The following is a 20,143-nucleotide window of genomic DNA, read 5'->3' on the forward strand; positions in this document are numbered from 1 at the left end:
CCTAGAACTGAAACACTAAATGGGATGGATGGAGAGAGAAGGAATTGAGCTGAGAAGACAGTCCATGCCAACCTGTGTTACAACTTCAATGAAACAATGTACATTACATACCAATAAGAGTGGCGCAGCCAGAGGCACATCTAAGGTTGGCCTTGCCTTGCTCAGATGTCTTTCTTTTTAAAAAAAAAAAAAAATTTATTTATTTGGCTGTGCCGGTCTTCCTTGCGGCACGTGGGATCTCTCAGTTGCGCACGCGGGATCTTTTAGTTGCTGGCATGCAAACTCGTAGGTGCTGCATGGGGGATCTAGTTCCCTGACCAGGGATCGAACTTGGGCCCCTGCATTGGGAGTGCAGAGTCTTAGCCGCTGGACCACCAGGGAAGTCCCCTGCTGTGTAGGATTCCCGCTGCTGTGGGAGATGGGGCGGGAAGAAGAGGCATGCATCAAGTTACCCAGAGGTAACTCTGCGTACTCTGTGTGTGTTTGAGTGAGTGTGAGACGGAGGGTGAGAGCCCCGGCAAGTGCTGAGTTGTCTCCTTCTGCTTTTCATTTGGGACTACAGCTGGGCATGCGTTAACATGAACAAATCCCTACTTTATAAAATAACAGGAATTTGTATATACAAATTGTGTATTAGAAAATAGGGATTTGTTCATGTGTGCTTTCAATCTGAGGATTTGTTTTTTAACTCTGGAAAATCCTCAGCTATACTAATTATCTACTACCGTGTCCTCAATTCTCTACTTTGGAACTTTTATGTTATATCTATGCTGAAGTGTGAATCTAATCTTTTCTATCTCATATTTTTTCATTGGTTCCGTGTTCTGGGTAAATATCCCAGCATACCTTCTAATTCATTAATTCTCTTTGTTCATCTAGAGTTGTTTTTATTTTTTCTAATTATAGTGGTGATACTTTTTATTCCCAGGACTTTTTCCTGGTTCTTTATCGTATCCACTTGCTTTTGTTTCATAATCCCTTCCTATAATTTCTTATTTTGCTAAGTTCTTTTTCCCTCTTTAGCTCACTGGGAGTTTTAACATGTTTTTCAGATGGCTGTATTATTTCTATCCTTTCAGGGATGAATCCCCGATTCGTTGAGTATTTTGGCTATCATTTACGACATGAGTTTCATTTCTGCATTTTAAACTTTTAATTGCCATGTCATCTTGAGTGGAAATTTCCTTTTGCCGGTGTTTGTTGCCCCACTTCTCTTGCTCACATCTCCTTGCCTCGGAAATTGTGATTGCTCTCACCCGGCCTAGGTCCCCATTCAGAGCCAAGCTCTGTGGGAACAGTTGGGGTGTCTTATCCATGGGATCAATGCTGATACCACCTCTTTGCCAGCAGGTGCCTCTGGGCACAGGCTCTGCCTGGGAGACCCCAGCTTCTCTCTCCTGCTGCTGGTTATTGGTGACAGCCCTGCGCCACAGCTGCAGCTTTTTCTAAGCCCTTTTTCTGGAAGGGCAAAGTACCCTGACCCTCCGTGTCACACAGCCAGGTCAACGCCACGCCCCACCCGGAAGAGGTGCAAGTCTGTTCCGCCACACCTGGGAGCCCCCAGCAGCCGTGCTAGTTTCCTATTCTAGAGCCAGGAAGACTGGAACCTCCACCATCCCTCACTCTCTTATTTCTGGACCACAGAGATATTCTCTTGTTTTTGAGACTGTTTATGTATTTTTAATTAAAATAAAATTTTTTACTTATCTTTGTTCTCGGCATGAAAAAGTACTATGTCCTATTAAGAAGGTAAACAATGCTGACCTGTATTGCAATTGGGTTAAACATAACATTATTTCTTACCAAAAATAAATGACGGAGCTCTAGAAAATTTAGTGGATAAAGAAAAATCTAAATTCAAAACTGCCATACAAAGCTACTCATTGTTAACATTTTGGGGTGTAACAGTCCATCTTTTCTCTCTGGCTCTAAAATGCCCACACTAATAGAAGGTCATTCTTGGTTCTGTCACTTGATTCACCTATAAACATACAGCTGTCAAATGTGGGTTTCACCCACAGGAACTGCAAACGTGGCTGCATTGTAGGATTTTCAGTTTTTGTTACTGACGTGGAAGTTAGGAGGTGAGGAGATTCTGATTTATCATGAAATGTGGAAATCTTTTGCTGATTTTGCTGCTAACTTTGCAGAAACAACTGATTGTGATGAACATGAAGATAAATAAGTTACTTCTCAGAGGACAGACATTTGCTGGAAATCGCCCTACTGGAAATAAGGGGAACCTGTCTTGGGTTGGGGGGAAGTGTAGGCTCTGACTTCTTGTTGGGGTCGGGGGAGCAATTTCTGCTTTCCCACTCCTCTGTTGCTTCCCCTCTTCATTAGGAACACCTTTAATCTGCCTCTTCTATTTGGTCAGACTCCTTCCATAAAACAGAAAAGGCCATCCTCAGCTGTAAGGATGCCACTTTATCCCAGATCATTTTATACAAAGGAGGCTTTGGGTGGCTTTCTGGGACCAAGGTAAAAATAAAATCAAGAATAAATAAAATCCAAGCTCCTGGTTCTTTTCAAGCTGCTCTAAGAAGAAGCATTTCCCTTCCATCATGACCGTATGATTATGGTAGGATCACAGCAACCATGGCTCCCAGCAGGAGAGTAAGAGAAGGCAAAGCGCAGAGAGAAGCAGGAACTCGAGGACAGCAGTGGAAGGAGGAATCCAGAAGAACTGGATGCCAACACATGACCTGAAGAAGGAGACGAACAGATATTAATGCTCTACACACCAAGGCTGGATTATTCTTAGCATCTGTCCATAAACATGTGAAAAGTAAAAATAACAAATTGAGATGAAAATTGCAAAAAATTTTTCGTGAAGTGGAAACGAGGCATTTGTAAGGTATAAACCATCTAGTACTGAGAAAGTCTTAGGAAAGTGGAGAATTAAATTAAGAATATAAGTAGTCTGAAAGTTAGAGAATAAAAGAGAGAAAATGTTCAGGTTCCTGAAGGAAAAAGGTCAGGAAAAGATTAAAGGGTGTGAAGTGAAGCTGAATAAAGCAATATAGTTCTTGCTGAGAAGAGTCAGGAAAGACAGAGTTTATAACAATGTCAAGAGAAGCAGTGGAAGAGGAAGTGGAAATAAGGGAAATTTAGACCTCCTTCTAATTCAGAACTGTGTTCATATTTTCCTAGGGTTAATGCTTACTCATTCACTTCAATGCCAATGCATGTTTTATTTATTTATTTATTTATTTATTTACTTACTTACTTATTTATTTATTTAAAAAGACACATTTATTCAGCTTCATGATCAGACTATTACATTTAGCCATCAACAGCATGGGTGCAAAAAAAAAAAAACCTACATTAAAACCCTTTGTTGGAATGCTTTACGCTTTCCATAGAACAGAAACTAAAATAACCTGTTATACAATTAGTCACAAACACAGTCCTCGAGTTTTTTTGCCCATACACATGCGTATCGTCTAAAACATGTCTTCTTTGTAGCAGCTAGGCCCTGCCACCACTGTGCTTGGCTGAGTTCACAAATCTGTTGTAACCTGTAGCTTCCCCGTCACTTCTCTGGCTCTCCTCTCCTGCTAAGCTTTGTTTCCTGGCAGTAATTAAAACCTCCTGCCCCTGCCAGAGCTCCTGCTGCTGCTGGAACCGCCACAGCCACCTTGGTTTCGTGGTTTGGCAAAGTATTGGCTTCCACCACCACAGGGGCCAGCACTTCTGTCTCCAAAGTTTCATCCTTTCATGAGTCCAAAATTTGAAGATTGATTGTTGTAATTGCCAAAATCATTGTAGCTTCCACTACCTCCAAAATGGCTTGCATCATTACCAAATCCATTATAGCCATCCCCACTGCCACCATATCCCCCACCACCGCAGCTGCCACCAAAGCCACCACGACCACTGAAGTTTCCTCCACAACCAAAGCTGTCATTCCCACCAAAACCACCTCCACGACCACCACCAAAGTTTCCAGAACGACTTCCAGGTCTTTGGCTGGATGAAGCACTAGCCATCTCTTGCTTAGATAGGGCTTTCCTTACTTCACAGTTGTGGCCCTTCACTGCGGTATTTCTGAATGACAATCTTGTTTAATGAGTCATGGCCATCAAATGTTACAAAAGCAAAGCCTCTCTTTTTGCCACTGCCTCGGTCCGTCATGATTTCAATCACTTCAATTTTCCCATGCTGTTCAAAATAATCTCTTAGGTGATGTTCTTCAGTGTCTTCTTTAATGCCACCAACAAAAATCTTTTTCACAGTGAAGTGGGCACCAGGTCTTCGAGAATCTTCTCTTGAGACGGCCCTCTTTGCTTCCACAACTCTCCCATCCACCTCGTGTGGCCCTGCATCAATGGCCGCATCCACCTCCTCCGCAGTGGCGTATGTGACAAACCCGAAGCCTCTGGAGCGCTTGGTGTTTGGATCCCTCATTACCACACAGTCTGTGAGCGTTCCCCATTTGCTCAGAATGGCTCCTCAGACTCTCATTGGTTGTTTCAAAGATCACATATCTGAGGAGGAGCTTCCGCAGCTGTTCAGGCTCTTTGGGAGACTCTGACTTAGACATGACGGCAGTGGAGGGGGGAGACATCAACGGTGCTTACTCGGCAGCGTCCACTGGCAGAAAGGAGTAATCTAACGAACGTATCTCCCAATGCATGTTTTAAATAGTGAGCTATTTATAGGGCACTTACTCTTATGTTAAGAGCTGTTTGATCATCTGAGGTCTGACTGAAAAAGCAAACAAACAAAAAGTTCCTATTTTCAGAGAACTAAATCTAACTGGAAGAGTGCAACAAAACCAGAAACAGCTGTGGTGCAATTAGTTTACTGGTGCAGACGGATGACAGAGAACTTGAGTCTGGTGGTTGCAGGAATGCCTGGAGCTGACGTGGCAAAAGGGGTGGGACTTGATTTGAATAAAAAGAAGAGGGGGGGGAAGGGAAGGGTGAAGAGGAGAGAAGAGGAGGGGCTATTATAGCCCAGAAGCTCTTGCACCCCCAAGGCTAGCACTGTAGCTGGCCTTTTATAGAGGATCAATAATGTTTGTTCATAAAAGGAGGGAAGATGGATGGGGGGTAGGGGCACAGCTGAGCTGCCTCAGGGGACAGATAGGAAACGGACCTAGAAACATGACAAAGAGGGGAAGCAGATGATGGAGGGGCTCACACATAGGCAGAGAGAGTTTAGATTTGATAGAGTAGGAAATAGAACTCCACTAAAAGTTTTCGTTTTATTTTTTAAATTAACATACAATAAAATAGATTGCTTTGTGTGTGTACAGATCTATGAATTTTAACACTTTTATCTACCACCATCATCAGGAAACAAGACAATGTCATCACTCCAGAAATCTCCTCTGTGCTCTCCCTTTGCGGTCACACCTTTCTCCCTTCCCTAACCTCTGGCAACCACTGGTGTGTTCTCCCTCACTCAAGTTAGTCCTTTTGAGAAGGTCATATAAATGGAATCATACTGTATGTAACCTTTTGAGACTGCCTTCTTTCACTCAGCTTAATGCTTTTGAGATTCTTCTAAGCCGTTATTTGTATTAATAGTTTATTCCTTGCTGAGTAGTATTCCATTGTTAATTTACTCATCCGTTAAATTAAGACATTTTGTTTGTTTCCAGTTTTTGATATTTATGGGTAGATCTGCTATAAACATTTGTGTACAGACTTTTGTGTAAGCATAAGTTTTTATTTCTTTAGGATAAATACCCCTGGAATGGTATTTCTAGGTCATATGGTAAGCGTATGTTTAACTTTATAAGAAACTGCCAAACTGATTTCCATTTTGCATTTCCACCAGAAATGTGTGACAATTCCAGTTGTTCTGCATCCTTGCCAGTATTTGGTATTTCTAGTGTTTTTTTATTTTAGCCATAAAATAGCTTTGTCCCATATTGTGGTTTTAATTTGCTTTTACCACTAGCAATTGAGGTTGAATTTTTTTTTTCATGTGCTTATTTGCTTCTGTATACCCTCTTCGGTGAAGTGTCTCTTTAAGTCTTTTTGGTTATTTTTTTTTTTAGCTGGTTGTTTGTTTTTTTACTGTTAAATTTTGAGCATTCTTTACATATTCTGGTAAGAAGTCCTTTGTTAGATATATGATTTGCAAATATTTTCCCCCAGTTTGTTACTTCTCTTTTCTGTGTCTTTCACAAAACCAAAATGTTTAATTGTGATCAAATTTATCAATTTTTAATTTTATGGATCCTGTTTTTTTGGTTTTGTGTTTAAGAACTTACAGGGGAGGAAAGAATTCTTTTTCTTACTACTTTCCCAGCTTCTCCTGGTGGGGTCTGTAAACTGAACTGACAAAAAAAAATAGATTAACAAGAAAAAAGTATACAAATGTATTTAATATAAGTTTAATGTAACATCGGATTCTTCAGAAGGAAATGAACACCTGAAGAAACAGTTAAACCTGAGCATGTGTATGCTAGGTTTGATGAAGACTGAAAAATCGTGGAAAAACGTGATGACACGAAAAGGTATGAGCTAAGGGGAGTAAACTGGGGGAAGCCTAGCAAGTTTGTTTAGGTTCCCCTTGGTGTCCCTCTGTCTTCAGAGATAAGAATGCTCCTTTCTTCCAGGTAGAAGATGTTCGACATGAGTGTCTTACGATCTACCTCAGAGGAGAAGGAGGAAGTCAGAGAATCCTTCCTGCACCTGCTTTCTCTCAAATTCCTTCAGCTTAAAATATTCAATATGCCAAGGTGCCGTATTTTAGGGTAGCATGCTCTGAATCTTGTCAAACTCTTTCCCTAAGCCCAGGTCATGAAGATTTTTACCTATATCTTTTTTTTAGTAGTTTTATAGTTTCACGTTTTACATTTAAGTCTCTGATCCATTTTGAGTTAACTGTTGTTTAAAACGTGAGGATTAGATCCAAGTTTTTTGATTGTGGTTGTGGTTGTTTTTGCCTATGGGTGTCCAGTTGTTCCAACATCATTTGTTACTATAGTATTCTTCCTTGAATTTCCTCTGTATCTTTGTCAAAAATCAATTGGTCATATTTACGTGGTAGATCTATTTCTAAATTCACTATTCTGTTCCATTAATCTACATAACTGTCCTTTTGCCAATACACAATGTGTTGTTTACTGTGGCCTTAGAGTATGTCTTGAAATGAGGTAGTGTGAGCCCTTCAGTTTTATTCTTCTGTTTTCAGAATTGTTTGAGCTATTCTGGTTTCTGTGTCTTTCCATATCAATTTCAGTATTGACTCGTTTATACCTTCAAAAGATCCAGCTGAGAATTTGATTGCGATCCCTTTAAATCTGTAGATTGATGTGGGGAGAATTGACGTCTTTGCTAAGTTTTTGAATAAGAGAGTGAAATGATCACTCTTCACTTATGGGAACTTCATTTGCATAGGGAGAATAGATGGAGGCCATTTTTATATTATCTGTACTATTCCCAGCCTAAAAGAACTGCTGCGGGACTTCCCTGGTGATCCAGTGGGGAAGACTCTGTGGTCCCAATGCAGGGGGCCTGGGTTCGGTTCGATCCCTGGTCAGGGAACTAGATCCCGCATGCATGCCGCAACTAAGACCCGGTGTAGCCAAAATAAATGAAATTTAAAAATAATAATAGTAAAAAAGAACTGCTGAGCCTGGAAACCCACTCACCTTGACCTCTGGTCCATTAGGAACAAGAGGCTCCAGTCACCCTTCAAAGTTTACCCCCATGCCTTTAAAACACTTGTTTGTTTTTGGAGGTTTCTCTCACTAGTTCTATTTATACAAGTTTGACATCTTATAAGGGCCAGACATCAAGCACATGCTTGTTCAACTGTCTTACTACACTCCCGTGGACCAAGATGCTCTAGTTCTAGTCTCTAACTTCCTATGTAGGAAAAAATGCCAGCAATAATTAATATCTTTATAATCTGAAACAGCAGGGAGACAATTTTGTTTAATTTAAGGTAAAAAAGAAATGGGAGCTGTAGATATTTGGTCTCTCAGGAACCTATTGCGGGATCTTGAGAAAGACAAAGAGTTTGGCCTTCATCTTTGCAACAGAGACAAGACTAACAATATTTACAAGGAACAGCTAGTCAAAGCAGAAAGTGTTATAATTTTTAGGAGAAATTAAATGCTCAAACCATAACCTTGTTTGGTCTTAACCTGTATTCACAGGGCCAAAGTAAAGTGTTTTTGTTTGTTTGTTTTATTACTTTTTAAAATGACCAAGTTGAAAGGATAGTAAATCAACCCCAATTTTATCATGACAACGTATAGCTACAAAAGCAGCCTTCTGAGTTGCATGGGGATGGCTAGAGAATGAAAAGAGAGTTTGTATTCACTGTTTCAATGGCAAAAACTACCTGTAATTATTTCCTCAGTGGGGCTGCATAAAACTTGATTTCCATTTAATCTTACAGTAAACAATTTCTATATTTCATGTCATGGATTAGAATGAAAATAGAGATAGTTCATCAACACTGATCTGCGATATAAAAAAGAACAGTGAAGCCGAGGGTATGAGAGTGCATAAAAATGTTTTGTGTTCTGACCAGTACATTGCTTTAAAAAAATTTTACAGTCAGGCCCAATTGTTCATTCTCACCATGCAGAAGATACTCACATATTCATTTTTAAAAGGGCAAATCAACCATAATTCAGTTTATAAACTGTGAAGCTGGTTGCGAATGTCTGGATGAATATTCATTAGAATCTCTTAATCTGCCATCGACTGTGATTCATTAGGCATATGTAAATATCACTCACTTTAATTGCCCCTAAACTGACTTAACATAATATTGTCATTAGCAAATTATTAGTTATTTGTGTAACTAATGGTACATTATGGTGTGCACGTTAAATCTCCAAATATATGATTACAATTATGATGATGTTTTATGCTGTGAGCTTTCTAAACTATTTGATAAAATATAATGGAGTCAAATCAAATCTGGTATGTTAATAGGACAGTTGCAGAACTTTTTTCTGCACCTTGGTGCTGTTATCATGTCCCAGCTACTCATTCTTCCTGACACTTGCTCTAAGTTCTTTCTGATGTCTTGTCTGCACCAAAGGTCTCAGGAACATCCTCAACTCTGTTCTCCCACATTTTACGTCATGGGCTCCATTCCAGTTTGCTTTTAGTAAAAGTGAATATTATCAAAAATATTCACTCATTGAAATGGGGCAAACAATACAAAATAAGCAAAGAAAGTACAGAAGACCCTCCTGAACATGGATGGGAAGGGCCAAGACTAGCATGTAATTTAACCAACTCATAGGAACTTCACTGTATATGATTGGAAGGCAGCAATTTCCGTATAAATTCATCAAATGGTGAGCTGTGTTGCAGCTGTTTTCTCCACAATCATCATCTGGGAAGAATTTGACACTAAGAACCCTCTTGCATTCTCAGCATTGCTCTGTCTGAAAATTTCGTTGACCTGTCCCTGCATCTCCCCAAAGTGCTTGCTTTACAACAGTGTCACATAGAAAAGGACTTTTCTCTAATCTCAATCTCCGTAGCAATATCACCATGTTTGTTTTTCAAAGAAGATCGCCCACTTTCATCACTTACAATTATTACAAATTCATTAGGCGAGCTCCTAGGAATAAAGCTGACCCAGCACACTGGCAGAGAAGCCTACAATTAGTGTTCCTTTAGTCTCTGTTAATTGCCTAACTGGTGACAGGAATATGTTAACACAAAATGAGCTAACAGAGGCAGGGAAGCTTTTTATCATGTTGCCCTCCTAAATATTAGTACATTAACAGGCCACTGATGTTTATAAACAGAGATTCAGACAAATGCATGTTCCTGTCTTTGATAACACTCTAGATTAATTGCCATTTCATCTTAATTTAATAAGCAATCCTTTTGGTAAAAAAAAAAAAATGCCTTAACATGAAAAGAAATTATTGAGATAATGACAGCATAATGAATATAGATTGTGGTACAAATCTCCTGAAGAGATACCAACATTCCAGAAACATGGTCAAGCATTATTGTATTTAAAATAAAGCAAAATTTTCAGTCTAACACCCTTCAGGTTTAACACTACTGCCATAAAGTAAAACAATTCTGGTGATTCTGATCGATGGTGAGTGATTGAATCCCTCCACCCAAAAAGATGAGTTGTGAGTTTCAGGGATCTCTTCTAGACCATATCAATCCTCCCATTTTACAAGATGGTCTGTTGAAGTACCTCTTCTATGATATACATACTTCTGACATAACACCTAGTATCTTCTGGTTCACACGATGCCTGCCTCCTCTACGGGCTATAAGTTCCACGAAGTCAAGGGCTTTGTATTTAGTACAGAGGTTGGCAAATGGGCCAAATTTGGTCTACCACCTGTTTTTATAAATAAAGTCAATTGGAACACAGCCGTGCCCAGTTATCTACTCTTGTCTGTTGACTGTTTTATCTCTTCAGTGGCACCATTGAATGGTTGTAACAGAGAACACATTGGTCCACAAAGCCTAAAACATTTACTATCTGGCCCTTTATAGAAAAATTTTGCCAACCCATGGTCTAATATACAGAATTTTGCCAAGAATGAAAGAATGCATAAATAAAATCCCTAAAATGAGCATCTTGTTTGTGATCAAAATTTATGTCTCAAATGCCTGGAGAGTTAATGATTCATCATGCAGTTAAATAAAGTTTGGTCACTTCTAACTCTGACATTGCAGAGATGTCAAAAATATCTAATTTATCTGAGCCCTGATCATTTTGTTATATAGCTTGGCCTAGATATTTGGCTGGGTTTATCTACCAGGTCGATTTATGAGTTATGGTCAAATGTAAATGTGATTCAGAAAGTCACTTTAAATTTTGTTCAGACCTTTAGGTCCACTTTAGACTCAAACACAAGTCTTTTTTGTAATGTACACACATAGGAGAAACGAAGTAGCACTCCTGCCCAGCATCAATATTACATTTATTAATACTAACCAATATTTAGGGAGCCACTGACTTCGTGCCAGGCCCATGCAAAGCACTTTACATGCATTATCTCATTTAATCTGTACTACAACTTTATAATACAGAGACCATTGCTTATCCCCATGGTAGGAGTAGCCATGCGTTGCTTCACAACCCTGGTCTGTTCTATCTCCCTTTAGTTTTCCACAATCTTCTTTTTGTAGGTTTGTCCAATGTACAATATCTTGACTCAACTACCTAGGAAATCCTCTACTTCATGGGAATTGTAGGCTGGATGCTGTAGACCTCTCTTTCTGCAGGGCTCACAGGCTTCTCCATTAGGATTCCCTTCTCTTGGGACTGATTCCCCTGGGTCATAACTTAGCTCTCTGACACATTTGATACAGCTCTGTCTCCTTGGATACCAACCTGAGTGTAATTTAGATGTACACGGTATGAAGAGGGAATAGCAGACATGAATTAGATGTACATTAGAGGGCAGGAACTTGGAGAAAGGATATTAATTCACCTTGGGTCAGAAGAGTGGTGTCTGGGAAAGCCTAAGAGTGGAGGTGCATCTTGGAAAATAAATAGAACTCTTCCAGAAGACAATGGTACATTCCAGGCAAGAGAAAGAGCTTGTAAAGAAGCAAAGTGTGTGAAATTTTATGGCATATGGTGACAGAGGAAATGAAGCTAGAGAACTGTAAGAAACTTTATTTTATTGTAAGAAGTTTGGAAGCCAGTCAAAATTTAGGTAAAAGTGTGATATGAAAAGACGGATGTTCCAGAAAACTGTGGTAATAGGATTGGAAGGAGTCAAGACTGGAAATGGGCAAAACAATACAAGCGACAGATACAATAATCTGAGTGATTGTGAGGTGAGGACTTACTCTATGGCAGTCAAAGTGGGACAGACACAGGGAACTTGGAAAAGATGTTAAGAGGATACCATTGGCAAGCGTATGGATGCAGGAGAAAGAAGAGCCAAGAAAGACCCTGAGGTTTGTGGCCTAAGTGACAGAACTGTCAGTGTCGTTCACTGAATAGGGAGCAAAAAGTGGATTGCACAGACATGGAGATCGATGATGATTTCAGTTTGAACATGTTGAATATGAAATGCCCTTGGAATATCCAGTTGGAGCTGACCTACAAGCTGAGTGATATATGGATTAGAAAAGAGGTCTGGACTAGAGATTTGGATTTGCCATGTTAGTCCCTCTAGTTGTATGAGCTTGGGCAAGTTAATTAGCCTCTCTGGGCACCAGCTTCTTCATCTGTAAAATGGGAATAACAATAGTACCTACTTCATAGGGTTGTTACCAGTGTTAAGTGACTTAATACATGTAAACTTCTTAGAACTACGCCTATATAAAGTATTAACTATTATTATTATTATCACTGTTATTGCCTTTGACAAGATACCTCATTATATGTATTTTTTATAGTTTTTTCTTTTTTCAGCTTCACTGAGGTATAATCGAATACTAGAATTATAAGATATTTAAAGTGTATAATGTGATGATTTTGATATATGTATATATTGTGAAAAAATTCCCCATCCCCATCATGTTAACTAACACAGCCATCACCTCACACATTTACCTTTGTGTGTGAGAACATTCAAGTTCTACTCTCTTAGCAAATTTCAATCATACAATACAGTGTTATCAACTAGAGTCACCATGTTACACATTAGGTCCTCAGACCTTATTCATCTTAAAACTGAAAGTTTGTACCCATTTGCCAACTTCTCCCTATTTCCCCCAACTCCCAGCCCCTGGCAACTTCTTTCTACTCTATTTCTATGAGTTCCACTTTTCCTTTTTTTTTTTTTAGATTCCACATATAAGTGAGATCAGGCAGTACTTTTCTTTCTCTGTCTGGCTTATTTCACTTAGCATAATGCCCTCCAGGTTCATCTATGTTGTTGCAAATGACAGAATTTCTTTCTTTTTTAAGGCTGATAATATATACATACATATATAAAATGGACTATATGTGCATTATGGAATATATATATATATATATATATATATATATATCACATTTTCTTGATCCATTCATCCATTGACATTACATGTATTCTTTAGCTGTCTTCTCCAACTGTCCTCACTTCCTCCTGCTACCCATCCTTGGTGAAAAGCTTAGTTCTCACAGATGATGTAAAGTCTCACAGTGGCCTGTATCTTTAAAAAAAACACATAGGGCTTCCCTGGTGGCGCAGTGGTTAAGAATCTGCCTACCAATGCAGGGGTACACGGGTTCGAGACCTGGTCTGGGAAGATCCCACATGCCGCGGAGCAACTAGGCCCGTGAGCCACAACTACTGAGCCTGCGCGTCTGGAGCCTGTGCTCCGCAGCAAGAGAGGCCGCGGTAGTGAGAGGCCCGCGCACCGCGATGAAGAGTGGCCCCCGCTTGCCACAACTGGAGAAAGCCCTCGCACAGAAACGAAGACCCAACACAGCCAAAAATAAATAAATTTATTAACAAAAAAACAAAAAAACAAAACACATAGGCTGGAATGAGTTGTGCTTATTGCTAGCTGGAAGAGCCCCCAGAAAAGACTGCTATGGAAGCTCTCTGAGTCCACACTAACGCCCACCCGGAGTACGATGAGGAATGCCTATGCTACTAATGCCTCTGTAGCTTTTATAAAAACAACTTTTTCCCCTATTATAAAATTAATTCATGCACCTTGTACAAATCTTGGGAGAAAAAAAATCAAAAAAGTATAAAGAAGAAAGTAAAAGTCACCTATAATCGAGACGTAACCACCGTATGAGTATTTAATCACTTGTTTGTTTATCGTTGATGATTTACTCCTTAGGAGATAGAGGCAAAGAAGAGCCCTCCATCACCACTCCCCATGCTGTCTGCACACTGACCTTGCTTCTGCTGATCTGTGTGCAGGTGACTTAAGACATTCAGTGTGATCAATGGGTTTCAGAAAGTTGCCAGGCTGGGAATAAATGCAGCATTTGTTCCAGTGTCCTGGCTGAATTCCAGCTGAAGGCCTGATGGTTCCAGGGTCTCTGCTGTAACTTCAGTTGGATTAGTTACCCATTAGTTTTCATTCTGACCCTGGGTGGAGGGGTGCCGGCGCTGGTAAACCAGGAGTGGCTGCTTTTAAGTGAAGGGAGTCCTGCCGAGTGGGCTCTGTAAATCATCCCCCTCCACCCAGAGGGAAAGCTCTGTAGGGATCAAAGGCTCTGGGAAAGAGCAGGGTGTCATTGACCCTCCCGCTGCCACCACCCACTGGCACCTCCTCCCCCAGTGGGGACCTGCAGAGGTGGGCCACCACTGCTAGGGCATTTCTCCATTGTGGAATCTCTCATTTCCCTTGAGATCCTGCGAGCTTACTGACCACCCTGGCATATTCCCTGCCCAAGTTTTACAAACACTTCATCCATCTTTCATTTTAAGGGTGAGGAGGAAATTTGGCACTGCAAGCAACCTAGGTGATGCAATTTAAATATTCTGATCACAGACAAGATCTAAGATGCAAAAATTAGTTTACTGCCCCAATGCATATAAGATGGTGAAGGTGAAAAGTTTATAAGGACCCAGAACCCAAGCTGGTAGAAAACGTTGCTTAAACATTCTGATCATGTAGGAAGGGGGTCAGGATGCCGTGAGCCTTGAACCAGAGAGAATCAAAATATGAGTCCAACAGTATCCAAAGCCCTAATTGCTGCTGATTTGAATTCGGCAGCAAATTTTGCATAATACCAATAATGACCTTTCTTCAGGGCTGCACTGGCATGATTGTTGGGACCTTGTAACAAATACCTAGTGCGCTTTAATGATGGAATGACATACCTCTGATATGCAAATTTTTACAGCACAGCAATTAAGCAGTTTAGAATTTTACGACCGTGTTTGGGCTTTATACAACAACAAAAAAGGGGGCCAATAAAGGCCGGTGATGGATGGGCTAATCCCCACTGGAAATATACCATGTAATGCTGTGGAGACTACATTATGGATAGCATGGTGATGATTGGTTGTTAATCTCCTTTCCCGTCCTCCCCCAGATCCCGTGGAAGCCTTTGCTCCTGCCCTCCATCCCCCACCCCCTTAAACCCACCCCCGCCCCTACGGCGCGCGGAACCTGGCACGGCAGCCACGCTGTTGGGACACGAGTCTGGGGTACAGATGGGAAAGTTGGGGCATAGCAATCTGCTGTGTGCACGGAATACAGAGCAAAAGGGCCTTGCAGCGAGGCAGCTTGTCAGCAGGGGACAGAACTGGGGGCCATATGCCGCTCTTCTTCTCCCTTCTGTCACCAAGTCTGCCACCTCATCCTTCTGTCAGGGGACACTAATGATGAACATGTTTTAAACAGTTTTGTTTACCTAGCAACAGCTTTTCTAAGAGGGGGTCTTAATTAGTCACCTAAAACAATTTTGAGTTTGGACTTCTTTTTTTTTTTAGCATTCATTCATTTGTTCATTCATCTGGAAGAATCTCCTCTTGCTCATTCCACACACACCCCCGGCCCCGCCCCCCATACCCAGGAGGCTGTTGTTACTGTTTCCATGAAAAAGTGTGTCTGCATTACAAAACTAGTTTTAATAGCTGTATGCCATTTTTCTTTCTTTCATACATACTTTAATGCCACAATTAGCTTTGAAGGGTAGATTTTTCTCCACTTGTCAGAGGCAGTATTCCTTTGTGAAGCTCTGCAAATAGGATCTGCATTTTAAAATGAAATCCCATTTGGCGAATTTTTTTTTTTCCATAATTTTGTCCTAGTGGTTGCAATCACTTCCCTGTTAAAGGAGTAAGCTCAAAGCTGATTTAGCCATTTGCTCTATCGTGACAGCAAAAAAATAGAAAATTGTAATTTGAATTTCATCAATTATGGGATTGGGTTTTTTTTTCAAATTTGATTCACAAACCACAGTGAAAGCATAGTAGCTTCCTAGTGATTTCTGAATTACTTTTGCTTTCGGTTCCTTTTATTTAGTATAAAGCAGTTTGAATACTGTGAATTCATAGATTTCTATTTCTATAAATGAATACAAAATTTTTAGAAATCTGTTAAAATGTACAATATTTAATTCAAAATGAATTAGAGACAAATTCTGAAGTAGCATCGTACAAAATGTTGGAGTGAAATGCTTTTCTTTTTTTGCAATAAGATTTGTGACAAATGAGTTAACAACCAAAGAAAATAGGACCAAATGTGTTTAATCATTAACTCTCATTAGACAATAGCGTCCATAAAAATCAAATGACACAGGCTAATTCCTGTAGGACTACCTCTGCTTTTACATTATGCAACCAGCTTCTGCCTTATTGTAAAAGAATAACACCTCTTTCAAGTCACTAGTTGTTTCTCTTAGAACCTAGGGCCCGCTTAAGCCATGGGATTATTCACCACTGAATATCAAGCTTCATGTTTATTCAGAACAAGGTGGAATTATTAAAATGTAGGCATGGTGGAAATAGAAAAGAGCTGATCCCAGCAGATAGTTCTTAGAATAAATATTATATTTTTGTTGGTAACTTTGTGTTTTAGTATGTCAAATAATCTTTTTAATTGATGATTTCTTTTTTCTCCATATGAATTATAATATTCCAGAAACAGGTTTTTGTTCAGAACTCTAAAGATGAATTTTTAAGTTCAACTGATATTTAAAATTTTTAATAGACTTTATTTTAAGAGCGACATTAGGTTTCCAGAAAAATTGAGCAGAAAGTACAGAGAGTTTCCATATATTCCCTCACCTTTCCCTACATTTTCCCTTATTATTAATATCTTACATTAGTATGGAACATTTGTTAAATTGATGAACCAATACTGATACATTATTATTAACTAAAATTCATAGGTTACATTAGGGTTCATTCCTTGTGTTTTATAGTTCTATGGGTTTTGACAAAGATCTATCTACATGTATTCACTATTAAAGTGTATCATATAGAATAGTTTCACTGCTCTGAATATCCACTCTTCTCCTCCTGTTCATTCATCCTTCTATCCCCAGCTTCTGGCAACCACTGATCTTTTTACTGTCTCTAGAGCTTTGCCTTTTCTAGAATGTCCTATAGTTGGTATCATACAATATGTAGCCTTTTCAGTTTGGCTTCTTTCACTTAGTAGTATGCATTTAAGTTTCTTCCATGTCTTTTCATGACTTGGTAGCTCATTTCTTTTTATTGCCAAATAATATTCTATGGTATGGATGTATCAAGATGAATTTTTATAACATTTAATGGTTTCATTACTGTGAAAATAGGAAAAATCTACCCTTCAAAGCCAATTGAGTGTATATATTGTACAGTTAGCTTGATTCTTAAATTTGAAGATAAATTTGAAAAAGTTGTTTGTTTAAACAGTTTGGCCTCGATTTTGGGCTACTAGTAACATACACATTATACTTATTTAGTGTAAGCTAGATAAAACATTAAATGGAAAAAAGAAAGTCCTCAAAGCTGCTGTGGTCAGGGGAGGATGCTTGATAAGGTTTACAATTAACCAAGAAGTGTCATCTCATCCCATGTGTATGCCACGTTGGAAGGGTCAAGAACAGTCTCTGTGTGTGTGTGAGCCTGGTGAAGGAGAACTTAACATTTTCAGTGAGAAAGCTTGCTAAGAATGTTGTCAAGAAAGTGGACATAGCAAGATCCCCTGGCAGACTTTTGAAGAATCTTTCAGATTTAAATGCCTTGTAATTACATATTCTAGGATGAGTTGGTACACCGATTAGCCTAAGGAAAGAATAAAATGGAAACATTTGTGGTTGATGAAGATCGGCTCTCACAATGTCACTTGGTGTAACACAGCTGGTCATGGCAGAACAGAGATGAAATTGTGTAGGAATCAGGAGTCTTTGGTGGGCGGGGGATGAGATTGAGATATTGGTGACTTCTCTTTTCACAATCAACATGATTAGAATCAAACTGAGAGGTTGGGATGGTCCCAGCTGAGGTCCATGGGTTGGAGAAAAAAACCCAAAGTCCATGAAATGGAACTTACATGTTGGAAGAGGAAGTGAGGACAAACTCAGCCCAACACCAGGAACCAAATAAATGCGTCGGGCACTGTGTGTAGTTGGGGATGGAGGCTGACCCTTGAGCCACTTCCTTCCAGTGGTTTCCTTCCCAGATGGGTAAGCAGGACCAGGAAGCCCCAAAGTTGGGTGGCACTGCAACCCGCCAGGGATCTGGACCCCAAATTATCACCTCAGTGGAAGGAAGTGTTTTGGTCAACTGTGCAGGACCAGAGCCAGCTTTTAATGTGTTTCCTTTTCACTCTCCACCTGGCATTTAGAAGCAGGGGGACCTGTGTTAAGGAATTGACCCCCAGTGCTATTGGATAATTCAAGGAGTGGGGAGGTCTCCAGAGGAAGGCTTTCTGCTTGAGTGACTCTTTGAAAAAGATAACAGAAACAAAAATGAAAGAATGTAGTTTCATTTGTACCCCAAACTGGTGAAGACAGCCATAGCATATTATGTTGCAGCTTGGACTCGAATTAAGGAGTAAGTCTTCTTTCATGCTGAAAGGCATGTATATACATATAGAACATTACCTCTGTCTTCCACAGGGCACTGACGCAGAGCACTGTTGGGGGCAAATAACCAAAATGTTGCCTAACACACAGATGAGATTTGAGATGCAAACTATCTCAACGTCACATACAGAAAAATCTGTTCCTTGTTTTAGCACAAACATTTTGTTGGAAGGGCTGCAAAGTCTTTGTTACGATATACTTTTTTTACTTCTAATGTGCACATTTAAAAAATATATTTTAACATCGCTGACATTAGGATCTGTGTTATAACCAAGTACGTTTCCCATCCGCTGTTTGCGTTTGTGAAGTGGTTGTTAGCTGCACAGCTCAAGTTTGGTCAGAGCTGTTTATGGTATTGCCACTTCAATCAAGTCATGTACCTGGTGGGTACTAATGAATCGAGCTGCTGTTAGTGTCCACTTGATTGTTGTTGGAGAACTTGCTATTGATTAATTCTGTTAAATTTTGTTTTTTTAAAATCAGCATCAGTGGGTATCAGCAACTTAGAAGATGATTCCAGAGGAGCACTTTTTAAAGAAATGCTGCATCAGTGATACCCCTGTTGACACAGACATGTTATTGTGTGGAAACTCTCAGGTAACAATAAAGCATTTCTAGGTAATTTAATTGGCAGCCTTTTTTATTTTGGTCTTTCTTAGTGATGCATAAAATAATGGAGCGTCTTTCTATCAGAGGTTTCTTAGTTACATAGCAGATAACCTGCTGCATAAAAGCCTGACTATCACTTTTTTCATTGATGCGTTGTTGACATTTACTAGCCATCTGAGGTTATGTGTCTCACCCACTAATTCCAACACTTTAGAGTTGTTATCCTGGAAAGAAAGAAAACTCCTGAGGCACGTTGTACATTCCCCCCAACTTCCAGCCTGGAGGTCTTTTCCAAACTGCCAGCCAGAGAGCTGCACTATTGCTGGCAGAGAAACAGGGATTGGAATTTGAGCCTGGTGAAGCAGCTGTGGTTTGCAAGGTAGAGTATCTGAAGAGGAGTGAGATGTGCAGAAAAGGAGCTCCAAAATCTGTATAAGCGTCCCCTTGATGTTGTCTGGGTAAAAGCAGAGCCTGTGCAGAGCCTGACTCCGTGAGGCAAGGCAGAGAACAGCTATTGGTCTCTACTGGATTTCCAAAGCTCTCACAGTGCAGGGAGATGCTGGATTTCCAAGCAGTCCAAGGAGAAAACTCTCTAAACACGTTGGGTGTTAGCTGGGACACCAGAAAGACCAAGTCTTTCCAGTCAGGTATTTCCAGGTTAAAATCCTTCCTTAACTCCCTGTTGTTCTCAGGGAAAAGAGCTAAAATTCTCAGACTGGCCTCCAGTATGTCTGGATCCTGTGATCACTCCAGCCACCTCTTCTCCCTGCTGTGTGGCGTTCGGCACCCCAAGCACCTTTGTCATTTGCCTCTGACTTCAGGGTCGGTTAACCGTGCTGTTCCACCGACCTGAGATGCTTGTTCTATTTTATCTAATCAGACTGGCTAAAAAAGCAAAGTCCAGGATATTTATGGCAGTGAAACTACCCTGTATGATACATGTCATCATACATTTGTCAAAACCCACAGAATGTACAAGACAAAGAGTGACTCCTAATGCAAACTATGGACTTTGAGTAATAATGATGCATCAATGTAGATTCTTAAACTTTATGGTGGCATCTGATTGATGCTTCCCTTTGATGATTTTGTAAGCACCTAGTTCCCTGTATTAAATCCCTTTCTTCTTAAA

The 20,143-nt window shown here is 40.0% G+C and overlaps 1 pseudogene; it reads right to left on the reverse strand.

Moving 5' to 3' along the window:
- Positions 1–3,584: 3,584 nt before the first annotated feature.
- Positions 3,585–4,546, reverse strand: LOC132376254 (heterogeneous nuclear ribonucleoprotein A1-like; annotated as a pseudogene).
- Between the last annotated feature and the right edge of the window lie 15,597 nt (positions 4,547–20,143).

This window comes from Balaenoptera ricei, chromosome 12, assembly GCF_028023285.1.
Source record: "Balaenoptera ricei isolate mBalRic1 chromosome 12, mBalRic1.hap2, whole genome shotgun sequence".
Taxonomy (NCBI): domain Eukaryota; kingdom Metazoa; phylum Chordata; class Mammalia; order Artiodactyla; family Balaenopteridae; genus Balaenoptera; species Balaenoptera ricei.